The sequence below is a fragment of the Cupressus sempervirens genome, chromosome 5 (genome assembly GCF_028749045.1).
Source record: "Cupressus sempervirens isolate cs-2001-9-10 chromosome 5, ASM2874904v1, whole genome shotgun sequence".
NCBI classification, from domain to species: domain Eukaryota; kingdom Viridiplantae; phylum Streptophyta; class Pinopsida; order Cupressales; family Cupressaceae; genus Cupressus; species Cupressus sempervirens.
Window position 1 is genome coordinate 668,326,495 of NC_143122.1, and position 24,341 is coordinate 668,350,835.

The following is a 24,341-nucleotide window of genomic DNA, read 5'->3' on the forward strand; positions in this document are numbered from 1 at the left end:
ATAAGGGTTGTTTGAGCGCCTTACAGTTTTGTAAATAATAAATATTATTAATGTTAATTACATTCGTTATGTGATATTTAAGAAGCAATTTGGGGTAATATAATGATACGTGAAACCCTGCATTAAGAGTACATCTTAAAATGCTTATCATCAGTTTCTTTCCCAAATGTCAAGTTTACCAGTCCTTTGTCTTTCAAAGTTCCCCAATTTTTATAGGGGGAGAATCATTGTGAGCTTGCTTCTTTTATCCTTTTGAACTTGGTTTTTGAAGATCCATATCGTGTTGATAAGATCCACTAGGAAAACTAGTTCAGACCCCCTTCGTTCTCTCAGAATTTATGCGCCATGTCTATCTACTTAAATTGTTTTTATGTATGTCATATAAACCAATCTAAAAGGATGCACAGAAACTGTTTGACAAAATGTCCAAGCTAAACGCAGCTTCATGTACGCGCACGATAGATGCCTCGGTTAAGTGCTGCAGCTCCTTCAACAGATTTCGGAACAAAATGTGGTTCAATTGACTACATGGCTTTCAAGATATAATCAGAATGGGCGATTGCAATGAATTCTTTAATATGAGTGCAGCTTACAGCCGTGAAGCCCAATCTGATCACTTGGGTTAATTTTCTCTCTGCATATGTTAGTTTAGTTGTTTGGCTAGTGAACTGGACTTTATTCTTTATAGAGCAGATGCACTTTATCCCTCGATACCACCCTTTTTAGTGTATTATACGAAGCAGCGGAATCTCAATTATACGTATTGTATTCGACTCCCAAGTAAAAAGTAGATAACCGCGGCCTTCTACACGAAATAGAAAGTTTGGTCGGAGAAAGCGAAGTTATCTCAATTATTATTATTAGTTCCTGCCGTCGGCAGGGTACTAACGCATCGGTCAGATGCAAATAAATGCCCTTTACCTTTTCCATCCTACCAATGGCAGATAAATATTAAATGCCTTCTATCTTTTCCATCCCACCAATGGCAGATAAATATTCATCGGTCAGATGCAAATAAATGCCCTCCACCTTTTCCATCCCACCAATGGCAGATAAATATTAAATGCCTTCTATCTTTTCCATCCCACCTATGGCAGATAAATATTCATCGGTCAGATGCAAATAAATGCCCTCTACCTTTTCCATCCCACCAATGGCAGATAAATATTAAATGCCTTCTATCTTTTCCATCCCACCAATGGCAGATAAATATTCATCGGTCAGATGCAAATAAATGCCCTCTACCTTTTCCATCCCACCAATGGCAGATAAATATTAAATGCCTTCTATCTTTTCCATCCCACCAATGGCAGATAAATATTCATCGGTCAGATGCAAATAAATGCCCTCTACCTTTTCCATCCCACCAATGGCAGATAAATATTAAATGCCTTCTATCTTTTCCATCCCACCAATGGCAGATAAATATTCATCGGTCAGATGCAAATAAATGCCCTCCACCTTTTCCATCCCACCAATGGCAGATAAATATTAAATGCCTTCTATCTTTTCCATCCCACCAATGGCAGATAAATATTCATCGATCAGATGCAAATAAATGCCCTCTACCTTTTCCATCCCACCAATGGCAGATAAATATTAAATGCCTTCTATCTTTTCCATCCCACCAATGGCAGATAAATATTCATCGGTCAGATGCAAATAAATGCCCTCTACCTTTTCCATCCCACCAATGGCAGATAAATATTTTTTGTCTATACAGAAATTTGTAATGTTGACCTATTTTCTATGGATTTAACATATGAAAAAACACTAATTATCTTTATTGGGATTGGTGGGGAGTAAAAATAGTAAGGGAGAAAATTAATTTATTACATATTAATATAGAATTTTCAACACTTTGCAAATACATTGATTTATAAGAATTTTATGAATGCATTAATTACAACCTTATCTTTTCCTTATCTTTTCCACATTTGTGAGAAGTGGATTAACTTTTTTTAAAAACAATTATTTTTATCCTCCACCTCACAAAAGAATGTCTAATCAATAATAATAATTATTACTATTTATTTTTATTACCAAGGATTTTAATCAAATATGTCTAATCAATAACAATTATTACTATTTATTTTTATTACCAAGTTTTTAAATCAAATATAGAGTTTAGTATTTCAATTTGTAATTTTTTAAAAACTTTGATTTTTTAATAAAAGTACTTGAATTATTGCTATCATTTTACTTTTATAAATTAAAAAAAACAAACAACATTCATTTTTAATTATATTTTATAATAGTGTTTGTAATATGTATAATTGATAAGTGTTACAATTTAAAAATTATATCATTTATTATTATTATTATTTATTTAAACAATTTATCATTTAGCTTAAATATATTTAAAGCTTAAATATATATTTTAATATTAAATTAATACTTATATTTTACATCAAAAAACATAGTGAAGGAAATAACCACAAAAAAAAGATACTTCAATTCTAAAAGATGTATAAATTATTATCAAGTTTTCCTAAACTATGTACTAAAATTAGATAATTATATGTTATTTCTTATTTATTATATTATATTTATTCATTAACATTAATTTATATGTATTACATCTATATATTATTTACAAATGTACATATTAAATTATATACATATTATTTCATAATTAAAAATTACTTTATTCTATGAAAACATATGAGCCATCTATCAGATGACAAGTGCAATTCTAGGCAAAAATCAATGCATTCACAATCCTAATTTACAACTATTTAACCTTATTCTCATTCACCTACACCTCTACAACGGCAGGAACTATGACACATTGCGTCTCTTGTTATTAAAATGACACGCATGCTTCTTTTCTTTCCTTTTAGATTGTCTTCTCATCAACTTCCCTTCGACTTGATAAGATTGCTTTTATTTCAGTATTACGTTTCCCACAACCTCATAACAAATAAAATTCTCCCTCACATTCCTCAAAGCTTCGTTCTATGTTAGGGTGAAAATTGCCCCACCTATTCCCAAAAAGTTTCCAACGCATTTTCTAATATTATAGTATTAGGATACCTAGTGAAAGTATCTATAATTTTAAAGCATATTTTAATAGTGATAATAGCATTTGTAAATTAATGCTTTAAATTTATCACTTACCACTTTCTAGATTTTGAGTTTCTTTAACGTTTTATTGCTATTTCTATGGGTCATTTAGGTTAAAATAGTCGAATGATGATGCAATCTTTTTCGGACCACTTTGTATCGTATTAAAAATTTATTAGTCATGGCAGGAATACTTATGCATTCATGTGAGTGCTAATATGGCATTAACAACTTCATCATGGATTAATTATAATTTTATCTTTTCCACATTTGTGACAAGTTGATAAGAACATTTTTTTTCAATCATTTTATCTTCCACCTTACACAACATGTGCAATCAATATTAATTATGACAATCTATTTTTCTTACCAAGTTCAAATATAGAGTTAAATGTTTTTGTAGTGCCTACCCCTAAGTCGTATTTTCAGTTATCTTGCCAAACTCTTTTAGGCCAGTTTTATACTTGATGTTTAGTAGCATTACTTTCAGATTATCAGATATTGTTTTACATTCAGTTTATTATATGATGAGATTACTTGATACTCTATATTTCATGCATGTATGATGATTATTCAATGTTTTCAGTTATCGATGATGATTAGTTAGATGGTTTATTATCACATGTGCTTTCTTATGGATACTTACCCCATACTGCATGTGTATGGTGTTTCTGATGTAGTTAAGGAAGGGAGTCGTAGTTACCTGCTAGTCGGGATCTACACGATGCACCACTTCCTGCCATTGTCTGTTTAGCTTAGAATATTGTGTTTGTACATGCGTGGATTTTATGCAGGTTGCAGGTACCAGGTATCGACTTCCCTGAATTGCCAGGATGAGCGTACCCTATCGCATTATCTCAATGGTAAGTGAGGGGAGATAAACTCTTAAGTCCAAATCCTAAACCCTTTAGCCAATTGTCCTAATTGATAATTAGGGCAAGTATCTGAGTCATGTACCCTCCGAATACATCAAATGATGTAATTTCGTGATTATAACCCTTTTGTTTGATTTAGTATGTGTTCTTCTATGTTGGGTTTTCGTATGTTGCTTTATGAATCCTTGATGTATTTTCTATTAATTAAGTTTAATTAAAAAAAAAAGATTAATTAATTATTTAATTAATAGAAAATTATTATGATATTTTAATATTTAATTATATTTAATTAATTAAGAAATTAATTAAATAAAAAGATTTGAATTTGGAGATAAAAGTTTTAAGTATAATTTTAGAATGTGATAATATTTATTTAATTTAATAATAATATATATTTAGAGTTCATTTTTAAATAAATGCTAAATATTATTATTAATTGAATTAATAAATATTTTATCAATTAAAGTTTCTTAAATAAATTAAAAGTGGAAAAGATATTAAATTATTAAAGGTTTCTAGATCGCATGATCTAAGCATGAGTTTAAATAATAAAGAAATAAATTAAAAGATAAAATAAGAGAAAATTATAATGTTGTTTTAATTTCATAAAGTGCGCATGGGTTTAAAAGTAATAAAGATTAAAAATAGAAGTCAAGTGGAAAAATTAAATAAAGTTATTTAATGATTCATTTAATATGCATTAAAAAGATAAAGCAAAGATTAATAAGAGTTAATTTTGGAGTTAACTCCGTTGAGCAAAGAGTCTTCTCGGGTGAACGCACAATTAGTGCTCCGATTTGAGGAGAAAACTCTTTATCGCAACTTTGGGGGGTTCATTTTGGAGACACAGCGAATTTGGATGGGAATTTTTGGGGAGACAACTTTTGGAAGCGAATTTCAGAAGGTTAATTCTTTTGGATCTCTTGGCGGGGCGTTACATCTGGTATCAGAGCCTAGTTTCTACATTGGGAGCTCTGGGTATATTGGAACGCCACTAGTGTTAACTAATTGAACAAGAACGAAAACTTTAAACTGTTACGTGTATCTCTTTCAAACTGAAACTTGAAACTAGTTGAACTAAAACATGATGTAAACTATTAGTTGCATATTTTTCATACTTCAACACTTAGACTTCAAAACTGAAATTATACTTAAACTGAAATTATAGGTAAACTGAAAATTGAAACTATCTTGCTTGCAAAACATGTGTCTTTTATCTATGTGTTTCAGTAGTATGTTTCATGGTTACTATAGCATCTTGTGTCTTGGATATTATTGTAGGATGGTATCTGGGATGAGATCTTCCATTAGAGGCCATAGCCTTGGCCATGGCAGAGGCCGTGGACGAGGTAGAGGTATTAGTGTTCATGAGTCTATCCACGAGAGCCCCATTCAGGAAGAGAATAGGGAAGAGCATGTTAGTGAGCATCAGGAAGAGAACCATAGAGAGGAGCATGCTGACTCGGAGGAGGTTGACATGAGGCAAATGATGCAAACCATCATTGATCGCCTACCTCCTGTTCATGATCAGGATAGAGCACATCGGGCAAGACATGAGCATAGACCTAGGTCTAGGAGCCCTTTGAGGGATCGACATAGATCCATTGTATCTTCATAGATGAAGGACCTTTAGAGGTCCAAGGTCAAGCCCTTTAACGGGCAGGGTTTTGGATATGTAGCTGAGCAGTGGCTTATTGCCCTTGACAAGATTTTTGCTATGCAGGACTTTGACAGTAATGTCAAAGCAAGGTTTGCTATCACCAACCTAGAGTTCTTTGGGGCCACTTGGTGGACAATCGAGGAAAAGAAGTTGGGCTTAACCATGAACAGTGTCACATGGGAGTTATTCTTAGAGAGCTTCCGTGAGCGATTCCTACCAGAGGAATGGAAGCAGCATAGAGTAGATGAGTTCCATAACCTGAGACAGTACACTATGACCGTTATAGAGTATGAGCGCAAGTTCTTTGAGCTCATGCCTTTTTCAAGATTCAGTGACAACCCAGAACAGTTGGCACAACATTTCATTAGAGGTTTGAACAACCGTTTAATTGGGGGTGTTAAGGTGTTTGAACCTAAAACCCTCAAGGATGCGGTACATCGAGCTGTCCTTGTAGAGTAGAGTGTGAACTTAGGACATGGGGGTTTTGTAGGAGCACCTTCATCATCAGGATCGAAGGGTGGTCAGGGAGTAGGTGGCAATAGGAAACCTCCTTCTGGGGGTAATTAGTGGCAGGAAGGTACTTATCCTCTAGCACAGAGTGGTGGCGGTGGTTCCAATACTAGGAACTATCACAACGCTTAGCGCAACAAGCACATCCAGTATGACCAACCATCTCAGAGTGTTCAGTCTTATCCTAGTGGGGGTAGTTTCCAGCAGTCTAGTGCACCTAGAGTTTAGAGGAGCTTCAATGGAGAGTGTTTCTCATGTGGACAACGCGGACACAAGTTGTCTCGTTGCCCTCAAGGGAAACCATAGTTCTTAGGCCAGAGACCCGCAGCTTCAGAACCCACAGTTGGTGACATGGGTAGAGCTCAGAGAGTGTACTCAGTGGAGTCATATCCTTCTACAGGGGGAAAGGGTCCAATGGGACCCGCATAGTGAGTCCTTAGCTTTTCTTTTCTTGTAGGCTTCTAGGAGTAAGCCTAAGTCTAGGGGGGGTGAATGTAGTGCCTACCCCTAAGTCGTATTTTCAGTTATCTTGCCAAACTCTTTTAGGCCAGTTTTATACTTGATGTTTAGTAGCATTACTTTCAGATTATCAGATATTGTTTTACATTCAGTTTATTATATGATGAGATTACTTGATACTCTATATTTCATGCATGTATGATGATTATTCAATGTTTTCAGTTATCGATGATGATTAGTTAGATGGTTTATTATCACATGTACTTTCTTATGGATACTTACCCCATACTGCATGTGTATGGTGTGCGTGTTTGTTTTCTTTATGTATGGTGTTTCTGATGTGGTTAAGGAAGGGAGTCGTAGTTACCTGCTAGTCGGGATCTACACGATGCACCACTTCCTGCCATTGTCTGTTTAGCTTAAAATATTGTGTTTGTACATGCGTGGATTTTATGCAGGTTGCAGGTACCGGGTATCGACTTCCCTGAATTGCCAGGATGAGCATACCCTATCGCATTATCTCAATGGTAAGTGAGGGGAGATAAACTCTTAAGTCCAAATCCTAAACCCTTTAGCCAATTGTCCTAATTGGTAATTAGGGCAAGTATCTGAGTAATGTACCCTCCGAATACATCAAATGATGTAATTTCGTGATTATAACCCTTTTGTTTGATTTAGTATGTGTTCTTCTATGTTGGGTTTTCGTATGTTGCTTTATGAATCCTTGATGTATTTTCTATTAATTAAGTTGAATTTAAAAAAAAGATTAATTAATTATTTAATTAATAGAAAATTATTATGATATTTTAATATTTAATTAATTAAGAAATTAATTAAATAAAAAGATTTGAATTTGGAGATAAAAGTTTTAAGTATAATTTTAGAATGTGATAATATTTATTTAATTTAATAATAATATATATTTAGAGTTCATTTTTAAATAAATGCTAAATATTATTATTAATTGAATTAATAAATATTTTATCAATTAAAGTTTCTTAAATAAATTAAAAGTGGAAAAGATATTAAATTATTAAAGGTTTCTAGATTGCATGATCTAAGCATGAGTTTAAATAATAAAGAAATAAATTAAAAGATAAAATAAGAGAAAATTATAATGTTGTTTTAATTTCATAAAGTGCGCATGGGTTTAAAAGTAATAAAGATTAAAAATAGAAGTCAAGTGGAAAAATTAAATAAAGTTATTTAATGATTCATTTAATATGCATTAAAAAGATAAAGCAAAGATTAATAAGAGTTAATTTTGGAGTTAACTCAGTTGAGCAAAGAGTCTTCTCGGGTGAACGCACAATTAGTGCCCCGATTTGAGGAGAAAACTCTTTATCGCAACTTTGGGGGGTTCATTTTGGAGACACAGCGAATTTGGACGGGAATTTTTGGGGAGACAACTTTTGGAAGCGAATTTCAGAAGGTTAATTCTTTTGGATCTCTTGGCGGGGCGTTACAGTTTTTAATTTCTTATTTTAAATATATTTATTATTAGATTTACATTGATGTTTATTTTTGACTATTTGATATGACTTGTTCCTAAAACTTCATGTAATGCATAAGTTCAAATTATACTTCACTATATATATATATATATATATATATATATGAAATTTTTATTTTTTAATAAAAGTAGTTAAATTATTACTATTATTTTACTTTTATAAAAATAAAATAGTGTTTGTAATATGTACAATTGATAAGTGTTACAATTTATGAATTATATCATTTATTATTATTATTATTTATTGAAAAAAATTATCATTTAGTTTAAATATATTTAAAATTAAGAAATATTGGTATGGATATCTTTCCTTATTGCACATATTTTAAGTTGTCAATGTAGAAGGTGCAAATTTGTCTAAAGCATATTTATTGATTGTAGTATGATATTAAGTACTTAGTGCCATATTGAGGACTTTGGCCTCTTATTGTTGGGCTTAAATGCCCAAAGATATAATAATATAACATGAGAACTTAACAACAAAATATGAGCCATCCTATCAAATCACAAGTGCATTTCTAGGACGAGAGTTTAACAACAAAATATGAGCCATCCTATCAGATCACAGGTGCATTTCTAGGCAAAAATAAATGTATTCACAATGTTAATTTAGAACTATTTAACCTTATTCTCACTCATGTACATCTCTACAACCACTATGTGTTAGGCAGGAACTATGACACATTGCGTCACTTGTTGATTATGCATATGAGTGGCATGTAATGTATGTGAAGACCATTATCAAGAAGGTAAGATCTATGAAAATGTGCCATTAGTTGTAATTATTAATCAATTATGATGACTCGGGCAAATGGGTAGGAAAGTTAGCCTCTCCCCTTCCTCCTACCTCAAACAATTTGGCAAAATTGGAGGCTCTAGATAAACGTCTACTCCTTTGTATTAATCTTGGAGTCTCTAAGGTCATCATTGAGGGAGATTCTCAGATCATTTTGAACACACTAAGGAAGCAAGACATTCCTAACTGGATCCTTAATTCGAAACTGAAAGAAGTTATGACGTGCCTTGATAGTTTCGAAGAGTTCCAAATTTGCCATATTTTTCAAGAAGGAAATAAAAAAGTGGATTGGCTAGCAAATAAGGGAGCTAATGGTGAGACGCTTGTAATTTACAATAGATAATAGGACATCTTGGTTAATCTAGATATAGGCCTGTGCATTATGCATTTAAGTAGGCATATGTAAGCTTTCCATAGGCAAAATAGGGTTATTTGAGATAGGTCTAATAGGGAAGTGGTGATTGGTACATACTCACACTCCATTTGAGCATTTGTTTACCCATGTATAAAGATTAGTGGGGGTATCATGGTTTGGATTTATCTGCTAAGTCTAATAGCAATAAGATGGGGCAACTTTATTCAACAGAGGAGCATGAGTTGGGATGGAAATATAATAATTAGCAACTTTGTGGAATTGCCTTATCATGATGCCCTTTTCACAAGCTAATTTCCTCTTGGTTGAGCCCGTGCTGATTTAGCATTACTTGTTATGATTAGAAGTAGGATAATAATGAATTTAGTCATTTAATGGCAGAATAGGTTGTAGTCGGCACTTAAGATGACAGTTGGTTTCAATTTTGGCATCACGATTTAGTTTTTTTTGGAGACTGCAACCAAATCAATTTCTTCCTCAAGTAGTTTGAATGGAGACTAATTTACATGTGTTCCATACAACTGAAAATAGGACCATGGCATTTCTGGGGAAGGTTACACCGGAAAGATGGATTCATTTACTGAAACCTGTCGATGACTTGACCTGTTTTGCGGTGAGCCGAGCCATTGGAGAGGGTGCTTTTGATTATAGTGCCACATGGAGGAAAAATAGTAGCATAATAGGCTCATTTATAAGTGTCTCAGTGTGGGCTAAGGTATGGCAAGGGGAGATTGTCAAGCTGTGCTATGACATTTTTAGCCCTGTATGGCTGAAAGGGTTGGAGAAGGCTATTTATAGCATTGATTAGAAGGGCTGAATTCCTCTACTTGAGAAATACATGGGGTTTCCCTTAGGTGTGGAGGATTTAATCACAGCTCCTTGTCGGAAAGTACTGACAGTAAGGGAGAGTCTGGCCTTTTGTAAAGAGTGGCCTTGCATGGAAGCAAGCATCCACTTCCTGTTACGATGGAGGAAAATCATTGTAGATGAAGGAAACGATTGGATTATAAGCTATCTCACACTTTTCAATGCCTATGTCAAACCAGGCATGGTGTTTAACAACCTTAACGCACTGGAATTTAGCATCCTCAACATGGAGAAGACCAACAGGAGGAAACTAAATTTTGAATTACCACCTAAAGAGAACTCCAGTGAAGTTCCAGAAGTAATTATGGTAACATGGAAAAAGTAGGTCTAATATAGGGGTTTTAAATTTTGAGTACTGTATTCAAAACTATTCTTATGTATTAGGATTCTCCTAGGGTTTCAAGTATTAAGAGTTTTGGCTTGGTTTCGACTAGCTCGGGCATCAAACTTTCAAGAAGTTATGATTAGTATTCTATAGCCTCAAACATATGCAATAAAAACTATCTTTCATAATGTAAACATCGTTAATGATGAGTATGCAATGTTGATATTTCTAATAGAGGCTTTACTCTTAAGGTTTGCAATGTCTTATGGTTTGTTAATTAGCTTTTGATCTCATTTAGGGTTCAAGATGAATTAAATGTGTATTTCCTGGTTATGTTTAAGGTCCCCTTTGATTTGAGTATTATTAGATTCTTATTAATTTGATTGAGTTGGGGGATTTGATTAGTCTGATAGGTATTTTCTATAACATCTTTTACTACCTATTTTCATTTGTAGAGATCCTGGAAGCAATAATTTAAGGATGATAGGTTAATCCTGTGTCTCTCCTTATCAAACTTGGGTTAAGTTATCTCTTGGCTGGTTGCGAAAAGATAGTAACACATATGAAAATTGAGTTGGTAATTAGTCAAGGCAATCAAGGCTGGGTTCACTAGTTTTGCAAATTTAAGTCTAGTAATGCATATGAAAATTGAGTTGGTAATCAATCAAGACAATCAGGGCTAGGTTCACTAGTTCTCTAAATTTAAGTGTATAGGTTAGGGAGAAACTAGTTTCTCACAATCTATGAATTGTCCTATTCTGCTGTGTAGTTTCATTAATTATATTTTGACCCAGGGTAAGCAACGATCTTATATTTCATTATTAAAAGGCAAAATTGGTACCTCTTCTCCTTGGTTCTGTTTTCTTATTATGTTTAATCTTTTTCACAATTTAGATCGACTCAGAATGGTTATTCTGTATCTTACTGGTGAGTTTCTAGCATTGTTATAAGGGATGGCATGTTTACATTCATGGATACCACAATTTATACCAGGATTCATGCTTCTCAGTATGCTCTATTAATTAGGTTTGGGAATATGATATCATATATTGTATAGATCTTAAACTGCCTTTCATAAACGCTTTTTGCATTAAGGGTAGGCGCAACATGATAATCTATTATCTAAACTTTAAATGTCAGTTTCTTAATGATCTTTGTTACATTTGTCTGGTTATTTTAGATCTATTTATCTCTTTGGCTAGGTTTAGAAGGTTTAAACCCATAGATAATGGGTGGAGATTTGTGTTTTATAATTAGGATCGATATGTTTAAGGCTGGGGCTTCCTTTTTGGTGGGTATGCTTCGAGTACTATATATGCTATATGTTAGTTTATGACCTGGAATAAGTGTTTATATGGATTACTTATGATTTCAAAGCCTGTGGCTAAATATTTTTAAATACCAAGAAGATTTTGGAGTAAATTTGCAGGAACACTTCTATCTTGTCAATGTTCGGATACCTTGGTAAGGCATAGGAAAATAAGTATTTAGTAGATTATTCTCTTCGAATCTGTCACATGTACTTCAAAGTTTAGAATTTTAGTTTAAGTACTACATCAAGTATGATGTAATTTTAACTTCCTTAAGGTTTTAATAGGTTTAAATATGCTTTTGAATTTTTAATTATGTATGATCATTTCTCATTATAATTTGGTCTCTTAATTTTATATCAAACCAATTTTAAAGATCAGGTTATCCTCATTAAATGTGCTATGATGGTACATAGTATTCCTTTTATCAGTGAATTATCCATTGTTATAGCAATGGTAGCAAACTAACCTTATCTCATGACTAGCTAGTTGGTTTGTTTTATGAAAGATAGATTCGTCTCTCTGTGGTGGTGATTTAACTCAGGTCGAATATAATTTGACAACAGCTTCCAAAGATGTGAGAGTACCATAATCATCAGTGGTATGCCCCTATATAGATGTAATTATAATGATAAGACTGACTAAGTCAGTAGTTCACTGAGGAATGCCCCTTTTAAATTTTGTAATAATATAAGACTTCTGTCCCAGGCAAGACTGGAGGTTTTCTTCTCTGTTCTTTCCTACCAGTGCCTGTTTGAATGGAGTAAGCTTCTGTAACCTTTTCTTTTAATTAATAAAATTTATCATGGCCTTGGTCGTTTACTGATTGAAAATAAAAATAAAAATTATTAATCAATTATAAAATTAATTATTTAAAATATAAATATAAAATATTTAAAATTCATTAATAATTATAATAAATTGAAGTTTTTAGGTGTCCTAATCACGATGATCATGGGGAGCGATTTTTTTCTTGTAATCTAATTTGTCATTTTTTATTGTTCAAATTGAATAAATGAGAATATCTAGTGTTTATGATATGAAAGAAATGTCTATAATATATAACTACTATGACAATGATTAATTTAGAGACTTAATGAAGGTTATATTGAAAAATAGAATAAAAAATTTTAAACAGAGAGAAGGAACTTCTACCTTAATTTTATTGAATACTAGATGCAAATTTATACAATAGCTTGACCCAACAACATTCTTAAATGACTGTTAATTAGATTGACATCTATCTACTTCATGATTGACAACACACACAAACTTGACAGCTAACATAAACTTATGGACACCTTACTCAAACACATCTACAATAAGAACTTGATTCAAACTAGAAATCTTTGACTCACACCTAAGTTAAACTTGTGTTGCTAGCAACTAAATAAAGTTTTCCACATGTGCAACAATTATTATTGACTACTATTGGAACATTAACTCCAACAAGTTATTCATTACTATCTATATCATCTTGAAAGATAACATTTATACCTAGGTCCTAAAAATAGAGAATACTCATTCTAAAATAGCTTATACAAAAAGACACATGAAGAGTATTCATAGTATTCATTCACACTCTTCTTTATAGTATTAATTAGTAAATGATATTCATTTACACTATTCTCCTTACAATATTATTAATTGAAAGTCCTCCAGATGAGTATAATAATTCAAGTCAAACATTGAAAATAACTAGAAAATTTGATAATATAAAAATGGAAGAAGTATATGGTTCTTTAGTGAATGAAGAAGCAAGGCTTAAATTTCTTACAAGTCGAACAAGAGTCAAAAATTTATAACTAGAAGAAAATACAAGAATTACAATCAAGCAAGATCTTATCAAAATCAAGGAACTATTCAAGGGAATCATATAAAAATAAATAAAGACAATGGAATCAACAAAGAGATAATCAAAATAGGAAAAGTTATAAAAGATAACAAAATGAATGGAGAAGTTACAATAAGGGAGAAAGTGCTATCGAATGTTATAAGTGTGGACAAGAAGGACATAAAAAAATATCAACATTTTAAGAAATGGCAAAGGATATTAAATCAAAGAAGGACATCAAGTTTTTTACAAGAAGTATAGGTGATAATTATGTAATGATACCCTCGTTAGCTACTAAAGGTGACTCAAGTAATGCATGGTTTATTGATCTAAGAGCTAGCCAACATATGGATGACAACAGAAATATCTTTAGCTCCCTAGAAGAAACAAAAGATGCAAAATTATTTCTTGGTGATGATTGTTCACATGACATTGAAGGGATAGGTACAATTTCAATGAAAGGAAATGATGGTAAAAATTTAGAAATAACTAATGTGACTCTTGTACCTCAGTTGACCAAAAAATTGCTTTTAGTAAGTCAAATAGCTCAACATGGTTATAAGGTAAAGTTTTATTCAAATAAGTGTTTAATCAAGAATATTAATGATAGCTACAAAATAGTGGTTAGATGAATTGAGAATGATTAAATATACAAATATCTAACATGTGTTGATAAGAAGGCTTTTATCACTACAAGATCATCCTTAAGGGAGTTATGGCATTTAAGATTCAGTCACCTAAATTATCATAGTTTGGCTATGCTTTCAAAGATAAATATGGTTGATGGATTACCTTAGATAAAAATTAACATAAGTATGTGCGAAGGATGTGTGGTTGGAAAGCAACATAGAGATACTTTTGAGAGGTCTACATGGAGGGAAAGAAAAATTCTAGAACTAGTCCATAGTGATTTGCGTAGTCCTATGAATCCTACATAAAAGGGAGGAGCTAGATATATTTTCACATTTATTGATGATTTTCAAGGAAATTTTGGTTTAATTCTTGAAACAAAATGATGAAGTGTTTAAAAAATTTGAAATGTTTAAAGCTCTTGTGGAAAATGGAAGTGGGAATAAGATCAAGTTAATTAAAATTGATAATGATGGAGAGAATGTAAACAATATGTTCAAATCATTCTATGAGTACAATGGAATTTTGTTAGCCTTTTTTGTCCTCCCCCTTGTTTTTTCCAAATGTTGCCAGTCTCATGAAAATATAGTGTGATAGCCATGACCACATTCTTTATATTATTCATTTATTGCCATGCAAGCATGATAGGGATACACAAAAACCTTATTCCTTTCTTTTATATCCCTAAGTCTTTAACTTCTAAATATTGCATGCTATATCCTTATGAATATTTTGGGTTGTGATCATGTGACAACCTTTGATCACTTTGTCACCCTGGTTTGTCACTTAACCATCAGATGGACTACGAGGGTGTGACACAGTCAAGATAACTGTTAGTGTAGTTTCACAGTAGTTAACGCTAGCATCTAGTTTTGAGTCGTGAGGTTGTGAAGGTTGAAGGGCATATGTAGTTAATCTTCCTCGGTTGTAAGGTCTTATTAGATTGATGGCTGGCATTTTCCCACTTTTTGAAGATACAAAAATTTTAACCAAAGTGGGAAGTGAGTGCTCGCCATGTGGACATGCTGGACTAGATTCAATATGTGGGTCGTAAAAAGGAACTTTTAGAGCAAGTGATAGATTTTCATGCTCTAGTTGGTTAAGGATGTTGCCTAAGATAGAGGAAGGTCAATTTTGCAAAACTGTCTACTCATTTTTGATCAACGATTGTCATTTCCCCATATTTTGAAAGTGCTCAAAGTTTAACCAAAGTAGGGAAGCAAGGTGATGACAAGTAGATGTGGTGGGGTCAGTCATTTCATGAATTACCAGACATTGTTGAGTTGGATAAGGTACCAGATATTTTGTCTTGATTTTCCAAAGGTGCAACATATAAAAAAAAGTGGATGCTGAGTTGGATAAGTGGGCTTGATGTTTTTGAAGTGAAAAAAGTAATAGCTAGGATCGCTCAAGATCATTGTTCAAATAAGGATTGACGATTGTCACTTCCCTAGGTTTTAAAGATGATCAAACTTTAACTAAAGTGGAAAGCGAGCATGCAATGTGTGTCATGGTGGGCCAGGCGCATTTGAGTTCTCTTCATCGGATTGTTGCAAGGGTTAGAAAGCAATTTAATGTTAATCATTTTGAAGGAATATCTTATCGAATGAGGACAAATAAATTGGATCGATATCATTCCATCGAAAGATTCAAAGCATCAAGTTGTAAATTTGCAAAGTCAAATAGCTGCAGTCAAATTCAATGCTTTCACATTGTCACACACAATTAAAGGTTACCTAGAGTTAAGGTGGCAAAAACCTATTTTCACAACTTTGCAGGGTTAAAAGATGGGTTAAGAGTTAGGGTTGAGGTGTAGCAAGCAAAAATTAAAGGTGTCTTTGTAGCTTCATAGGTCAACATGGTCAATGAAGGAATACAATTGTGAGGTTGTAATGACATGAAGCGGTTAGTTTAGCATTGCAATGTCGTAGGTCAGCAAGCATTGAAGATCTTCAAGGTTGTGAAGTTGCAATATAGGGTTAAAATAGTTAAGTTGTCCATTAGCTCAACATCACACGTTTTAAACATGTTTTGTGTTTGACGGTTCCGATGGGGTGATGTAGTCAAAGATAAAGGTATCACAACATCACATGGTTAGAGGGATGTTAAACCTTTGCAGTTGTGAAGATGTGGAGCAGTCAATTTTACAGTCATCGCAAGGTCGCAATAGTTAGTAAGACGAAGAGACATTAGGTTGTGAATCAACAATAAAGGCATGAGATGAAGACATCAAGGTTTCACAAGACCAAACAATTAAATAAGAAAATAAGCCCCAAAGCTACAAATAAGGCAATCAATGGGTCAACCTAATAGAAAGAAGGATGGGTAGGGTGGCAGAGTGCTTAAGGATATAGGGCCACATTGAAAGTTTGATGGTTAATTTTTTTTGAATGATGACACAACTGACCTGGCATGGTTGTGAACATGAAATTAAGTAGCTCTTTAATGGAAAACAAGTCCTTGATCACTTACAACTACTATTTTGAGTGTTCTCCATGCTCGATGAATGCAAATTTCCTCCTACCACCACCATGGTTATCCATCTACCCAATCAGAGTAGTCATGGCCACCGTTTTCGTCTCTTCAGGGCTCAAATTACATTCAAAGACCCAATTTTTGCATATGGACATATACCTTGATCAAATATTTCTAGAATTAGTAGTGATTGTTCCCTGCAACTTAAAGGTAATAGTTGAGTTTTTGCTTTCGGTAGAAGTTTTCTTAGTTATGCTTGAGCTATACAAGCAAGTTTTAGTATCCTTCCAAGGGTTGATCTTTCTTTCATTTTTTGAGCTATCATTTTACATGATGCTTAATGGCAGGAATTCGTTCGAACTCCTCTCTTGAAAAGTTGATCTGGGATCAACTCCAAGGTTTTAGGTGATCTTGCGACCTAATGGAATCCACTCAATAGAAGATAAATGTGAGTGTTCATGAGGAGGCCTTTGCTGGTTCTGACCAATTTTGAATAAGATGTTGAATCTTCTTGCTATCTCAAAAAAAGTAACCACACAAAAAGAAATATATTTATGTATTTTTATGTTTATAATAAATGCAATTTTAACTATGCAACTATATGAATTCCTAAATTAACCAAGTGTTTGTAAAAGAAAATAACGAAGATAGGGTAACAAGAAGTTTAAGTAAATGACTTGAAAAATAAATTCCTGTCAGAGATAAGCCACAGAAACAACACGTCTATGAGTTAAGCCTTTGAAAAGATTGGTAAGTAACCAATGAAAAGAGGAACAACACTTCCTTAATTCTACTGATGCAATCATCAATGGGAATTCAGTAATTGTAAGATTTTTCAATTTTTATCATATCGCACAGCCACAAACAGTTTGCTCATGTGAGACAAAAAGCTATATAGGAATAATAGGGTGATCTCTTCTCCAATTAAGTGTTAGAGTAAATAATTCTTCTTTATACTTTTACTTAAGTTTACTTAGGTTAAATGCATTAGTCATTAGTTGTCACCTAGGAGTTAGCATACTTTTTATGTGTTGACTTGTTGAAAACACAAAAGTTTGTGTACGTGTTGTCAAAACCTTGTCATACTTATCCTTTCACCTACTTGGAGGGTAATCCACTTTTAGTGGACGTATGCTTAGTTGTCATGCTTATCTCCTAGCATCTTTTAGCTTGTTCTAGAAGCTTCCTAGAGGCCTTTATATTCGGGATCTCCTATTGTAATTTCAACATATTGGCATTCAAAATATTGTATAGCAAATTCTTTTTCTTTGTTGGAATATTTTTCCCTCAAGTTCGTTTAGCTTTTCCAAGCTCTTGCTCCTTCCTCCTTTGGTTTCTCTTCGACAGGTTATTTGCATGTAGGTGGTCTTGGCACACTATGAAGTTGGCTTTCATCAACTTCTACATGGTATGAGAGCCTCCCTACTACTTCTTGGTTGAAGGATTTTTGAAGCCGTGATTCAAAGATACAAACCCAGGTTTGTTTGTGATTTTTTTCTTCAATCAGGAGGAAGAGTGAATTTTTAGAGCACTCTAGGCCTAAATGGACACTGCCATTGAGGTCAAAAGGCCCATTACAATCAAGATTCACGTAAATTTTTTGAATTTTGGCTATTGTAGTGTCAGGAAAATTTTTTTTGCCCTCGGGAGGCAGTACGGATGCATTTATTGTGATTTTTGAATTTTTTTTTTCAGCAGGCCACCTAATGACCACCACCGCGGTGCCGCCAGTGCATAGCTCAGGTGTCACCACATCTAGCTGCACCATTGCGGTAACACTGCAACGATGCTAGGGCCTGGCCACCACCGGTAGGCCTCCAACTAGCCACCGTGGCCCGTGGTGCCACCCACTTCTACAACTACTGTAGCCACTACCACTAGTGGTAGCTACCCCTATGGTCACCACCTTCGCTCTAGTGAACTGCTAATAGGTGGCACTTCCTGCATGTGCCACGTAGCATGGCTGCCACATCGACACTTGCAATGTGGCTGTGCCACATCACCCAACTGCCATGTTGTAGTATTTTTGTTGCCATGATGGCCTCCAGTCCATCAATTTTAAGCTCATAGACTACTGACATTAGCATGATGTCAACACTACATTAGCATCCTGTAAGCCCTTTAGGGTCCTTTTTGACCTACTCTTATTTTTTTGGCCATAACTTGAGCATACAGAGGTATTTTTCCAATCCAAAAGAAGCACTGGAAAGCTAGTTCTAAGGTGAAGATATTGGTGTAGGTATTTTTTAGTTTTGATGTAGTTCTATTGCCTATTTTTTCAATTGAAGTTGGATATTCTATTTTTCACTTTGACAAGTATATCTTGTGCATCCCATCTCCATTTTTTGAAAACGTTATATTTTTGGAAAGCTAGTTCTGTCTACTTTTCAAAAATGCTATCATTTCCTTTAGATTTTTCCCCATGCTCTTTCTATCATGCTTTTGGCATTTTTTTCTCTATGGTGGATATCTTGGGTGTTCCAGGTTCAAGGATCGTTTTCATGGCATGGGATCTTTTATTTTGGGATGTACTATCTATTGTATCATCTTTTTTCCCTTTCTAATAATTGTTGATATCATTTGTAAGAATTTTTATGCAAATGCACTGAGATAAAGTGCCACTGTTACATTTCAGGTTCATGAATGTTGTTTTGAGATAGTTGTACTCGCACTATTTTAGAAAGTGCCATGGGGGGATGGTTGTATGCTACTTTTGTGCCCTCTTCCCTTTTGCCCCATGATGTGTCAGTGACACATGCCTTTATAGGTGTTTGTAACTCTCACTCTCTCTTGCTATTCTTGGTTCTTTTTGCAAAGGATTTTGGCCCACCTTTTTAGTTGCTTGTCACCTCACCCTATCTACATTAAGGGGGGTTATTCTGTTGTTTCTAATGCTTCCTTGGTTCGATTGTCTGATAGAGTGAGATATGTATTTAGAATCTGATCCTATATACTATGTGATTGTAGTGGCTGGCTACCTATGCATTTCAGTGAGATGGATCATCTACCATATAGATACTCTCGGTTTGTGCCTTCTATTTCCACAGAGGAGAGCTTAAGTGTATTCCCCTAAGTTGCACTTACAGGGGGGCATTAGAGTAAATAATTCTTATTTACACTTTTAGGGCATATGCACCGAGTTGTGGTGCCAAAAAGATGACAAGGAATTTTTTTTTTCTTATTTTAAACAATGCGTACACGCTATAGTGCGTACGCGCTTTAAAAAAAAAAAGTACGTATGATGGGCTGCAAACCCACAGCCCATCATTTTCATTACCATTTTCTTCTACTCCTATAGCGAGCAGCGCATACGTGAGTTGAAGACTCAACATTTGCACCACCATTTGCCAAAATGCCTCCTCGTCGTCGAAATCCAAGACCACAAGCGCACCCACAACGACGCCGTAAGTGATATAAACCTAACTTTGCATTGTTTAATATATTTTTCATATTGTTTTGTAAGTTTTTTATATTCTTTTTTAGGGTTTTTACAAATTTCATTTAGATTTGTTTATTTATTTGAATTTCAATTGATTTTTTATCAGGAAATGTTCATAATCAACCAGAAAATCCACAAGAACATCAAAACCCTCAAGAACCCCAAAACCAAAACCCTCCTCAAGAAGAAGAACACATTCCACAACCCGAACCAATTGCAAGACCTCCACTAGGCACACAAGAAAGTCTAAGAAATGAAATAGAGAGAGGCAAAACTGAATTAGAAGGAATCATTGCTCGGTTGAAAGAATCCGGACAAACCAATCCAATGAGGGCTCAATTGGCATCATCCCTCGAATCCATTAACACTCAAATAGCCTCAGTTAGTGGTCAGTTAGATATTTGGCGGGCTAAGAGGGATGAACAAAAAAGATTTTATGCAAATAAATTGTCATATGAAGATGTTAAAAAAAAGGAAATACCAAAAGGTAGTATATGTGCATTATTTAGAAAACCCGGTGAGCAAAATACTATTAGAGAGGGTACTAAACGATTCCCCATCCATTGGTGCATACATGATGCTATCAGAAATAATTTTTGGGATAGATGGTGGATGGTTTTTGATGCCCCTCCTTGCAACAATCACGAGGTCCCCATGTATTTTTTGAAGAAATTATATTGTGAGTTTGTCCTTGGGGAGATCCCCAATTATTTTGATATGTTAGAGTCCTAGGGTAGAGGTGGGGGGTCATCATTTGAGAGGCCCGGAGCACGTCGTGACCCTAATGTAGTTAGGGCACCCGTGGTCCATCCACAACGTGAGCATGCGATTATTCCTTCAGTTGTGAAGGAACATGTAGAGGCCAACACTCTAGGGACCATTAATGCTTTGACACAGACCCTCATCCATTCCACAAGCCCATTAGTTGAGGGGGAGCCTTCTATACGTCGTGGTCACATGTGCACTTCATGCGGATCCCTATGCACATTTGGCACTCATGTCGAAGATGGTGCAGATGATGGGCTTTTCACCGATCAGTTCCTGAATGAGACATTTGGCATTGACACACAGGTAAATTACTAGTTTGATCACATTTCATACATATAGTGAATGATTAATTAATTAGGACTTATTGACATTGTTCAAAATTTAGGGTCAAAGTGTTCCTGGGCCTAGCAGTGATCCTCCAGGCCCATTTTTTGTCCCTTCGACGAGTCTTGAGGTATGTATCAATTTAATCATTTTAATTAATACATATATTTATTACGTAATCATATTAAGGATTGACCAAAAAAAAATGCATGTGCATCAGTTCTCCACAGGACCCTCAACCTTTACCACAAACGCAGAGCAGAGACATCATACGAGCTTCACACAGGTACAGTTGTTTCATGTTAATTTAATTCATTTGATTATATTTATTCCATTTTTCATGTTAGATATAACGTGTATTGTATGACGTGCAGCTCATGATGTCGGACACACCTCCTCATCTGCGACAGTCTGTTGATAGTGGAGTGGCCGCAGCTGTGGCTAGCTCACAGCCACTGACGGAGGTATGAAAGAATTTTCTTCATTTTAGTTGTTGTTTATAATAGTTAATCTCAAAATTTCTAATGTTATTTATAAGTGATTATATTTATTGAATTGTTGTAGGGTCTTGTCACGCCTGATCGTCCACGAGCATTTGAGGTGGACTTACAGAGTGACTATTTGTTGGCGGTAAGAAAATAATTGATTTTGTGAGTACATATATTTGATTTCAACGTATAATAAATATTGATTCATATATACTTTCTTTGTATTAGTTGGACCTGGAGAAGAGCCTCAATAAGAGGTCAAGTGAGCGTGTCAGGAAGGCCCCGTCATCTCCACTATCTCCCTCCACACGACGACAGAGGATTTTGAGAGACTTGTTTCCTTCCCCTTGTGGGAAGGAAAAGATGTAGTTGAGATATTTGATACATATATATATATATATATATATATATATATATATATATATATATATATATATATATATATATATATATATATATATATATATATATATAGACTTGTTTCCTTCCCCATGTATATATATAGGCATCTGAGAGACATATTCGATACACATTTGATGTACATATGACATTCTATATTTGATGTATGACATTATTGGTTAATATATGATATGTTTGTTCATATACGACATTATTGGTTATCATAATATATTATGTGTTTGTTAATGTATATGACATTATTGGTTATCATTTTATATTATATGTTTGTTTATGTATGACGTTAAATTAGATATGTTCGTGTATGACATTAAATTAGATATGTGCATGTATGAAATTAAATTCAATTGCTAGAGAGTTGCCATTATGTCTACCAACTAGTAGATGTTCTTTTTTGCTTTATTAGTATTTCTCAAAAACTGCAAAGAAGCTGTTTCTAGTAGTATCTACTATAGTCCTACTCAAATATATTTTCAAAAATACTTAGTATGGCAAAGAAATGTCGATGGAAAGCTTGTCAAATAGGATATTGAAGAACTAAATGTGGATAGTCATTAGTACCCATCAATAAGAACACAAACATCTTTCTCAAGCAAGCCATATGACATTAGCAAGTAATTTATAAATTTCCTTTGCAAATAACTAGAAGATGCTATGAATCTTAATACAGAGTTAATCACGAACTCATTATTCCATCCAAGAAGCATATATCACCCTAAGCCAATTAACCGACAGGATAAAAATTAATTCAATTTCAACAAAATTTTGAGTATAACAAGCATCTTAGGGATTCCTACAAGAATTAACACGATGTTCACAAGAGTATTACAAGTTCTTGTAATGCTATTTCACATATTGTAATCATATTCAATTTTGAATGGCCATTTGTGTTACAAGCATAAATGTTCTTTAAGGTCTTTTAATTCTAGACATGAATTTTATTATGAAGCTTTTTTATGACAACCCACTCAATGCATATATTGTTGTTCCACATTATGCTAATTTGACTTTCATTGGTTGATTTGGGTCTAGACATGACGTTATTCACTACCTTTTTTATATATTATTTTTTTGTAGTGAGGTTCTGGCCTGAATGAATGTAACAATCATCGAAGTTGTGAACCTTGGTCGAGATCCTTACAAATATATTTTCAAATTGGACTTCAAATAGTTTTCTCAGTCACCCCCTGTACACAGATACTGAAATTGTAGTTAATTACAAAATTAATACTGAATTAACACAAGTTTAATTGAGAAGTATTATGTACCTCAATAGGCTAGATTATTATTGACCAGGAAGCTTTATCTTAGAGCAGTTGGTTTCCTAAATCTTTAGTGCAATGATAGTCTTATGGAATGTGGAATTAGGTCTGCTAGCTAAGGAACGTTCTTTAAAAGGTAGAGGAAACTCAAGACTCACATGTTTCCAATCAATATAAATGTTTAAATTGCTTCTCTAATTTTTTCTATTTATGATCTTCTTAAAATTTAACTTTCTAAATGCATTGATGGGGAAATAAAGATCTTCTAGGAACTAAAGGCTAATCATGTTTAATACTTACAATTCTCTGTTTTTATCTAATAATTTGAAAAAGATTGTACAAGTGTTTTCAATGAGCAACACTTGTCACTAACATCATAAGAAGGAATATCCAAGGAGTCTTACCATTGATCCCCCACCACCAAATTCAAGAGAAAACAAAATTCCACTACTAAAGAGATAGTAACAATGATCATCCCTAGTCTCTCCCTTATCACAAAATGATTACCATCAAAATTTGCATTTCCAATTGCGTCATGTGCGTTGAAGTGATAGTAACATTTTCACTCTCTTACCTAATGTCTCCCATTTCTGAAACTCCTAGGGAAGGGCAAGGCCATCTTCTCAGTACTTCAAAATACAACAAGTTCCATTTTTTCACATATTGATAATCATTGACTTAAAGTATAGTCGAAGTATTGACAGCCCATAGATATGCCCTGTCAAAGATTGCAGCCCTGTGGCATTTAGTGACCCTTAGGGACATTCTGGTTCAGCGTGCCTGAGAACGTTCGAGCACTGAAGGGGACAGGAATAGGTTGGGGATAAGGTTTACTCAGCCACTCGGAGCTAATGGAGCAGATAGTTTGATCCCATGACGAAAGATGAGAGAGATTTGGCAGTTGGCAACTTTGTACTGGCCAACACTATAAGTTTCAACATCACCCGAGA

The 24,341-nt window shown here is 34.0% G+C and overlaps 1 protein-coding gene across 1 annotated transcript in view; it reads left to right on the forward strand.

Annotated features, from left to right (window-relative positions):
• Positions 1-74, forward strand: part of LOC149557704 (chaperone protein dnaJ 20, chloroplastic-like) — a 1,167-nt gene extending 1,093 nt beyond the window's left edge. Inside the window, exon 1 of the mRNA XM_089786046.1 lies at positions 1-74. This exon is cut by the window's left edge and continues 1,093 nt beyond it. The gene's annotated coding sequence lies outside the window, so the exon portion shown is untranslated.
• Positions 75-24,341: the final 24,267 nt, after the last annotated feature.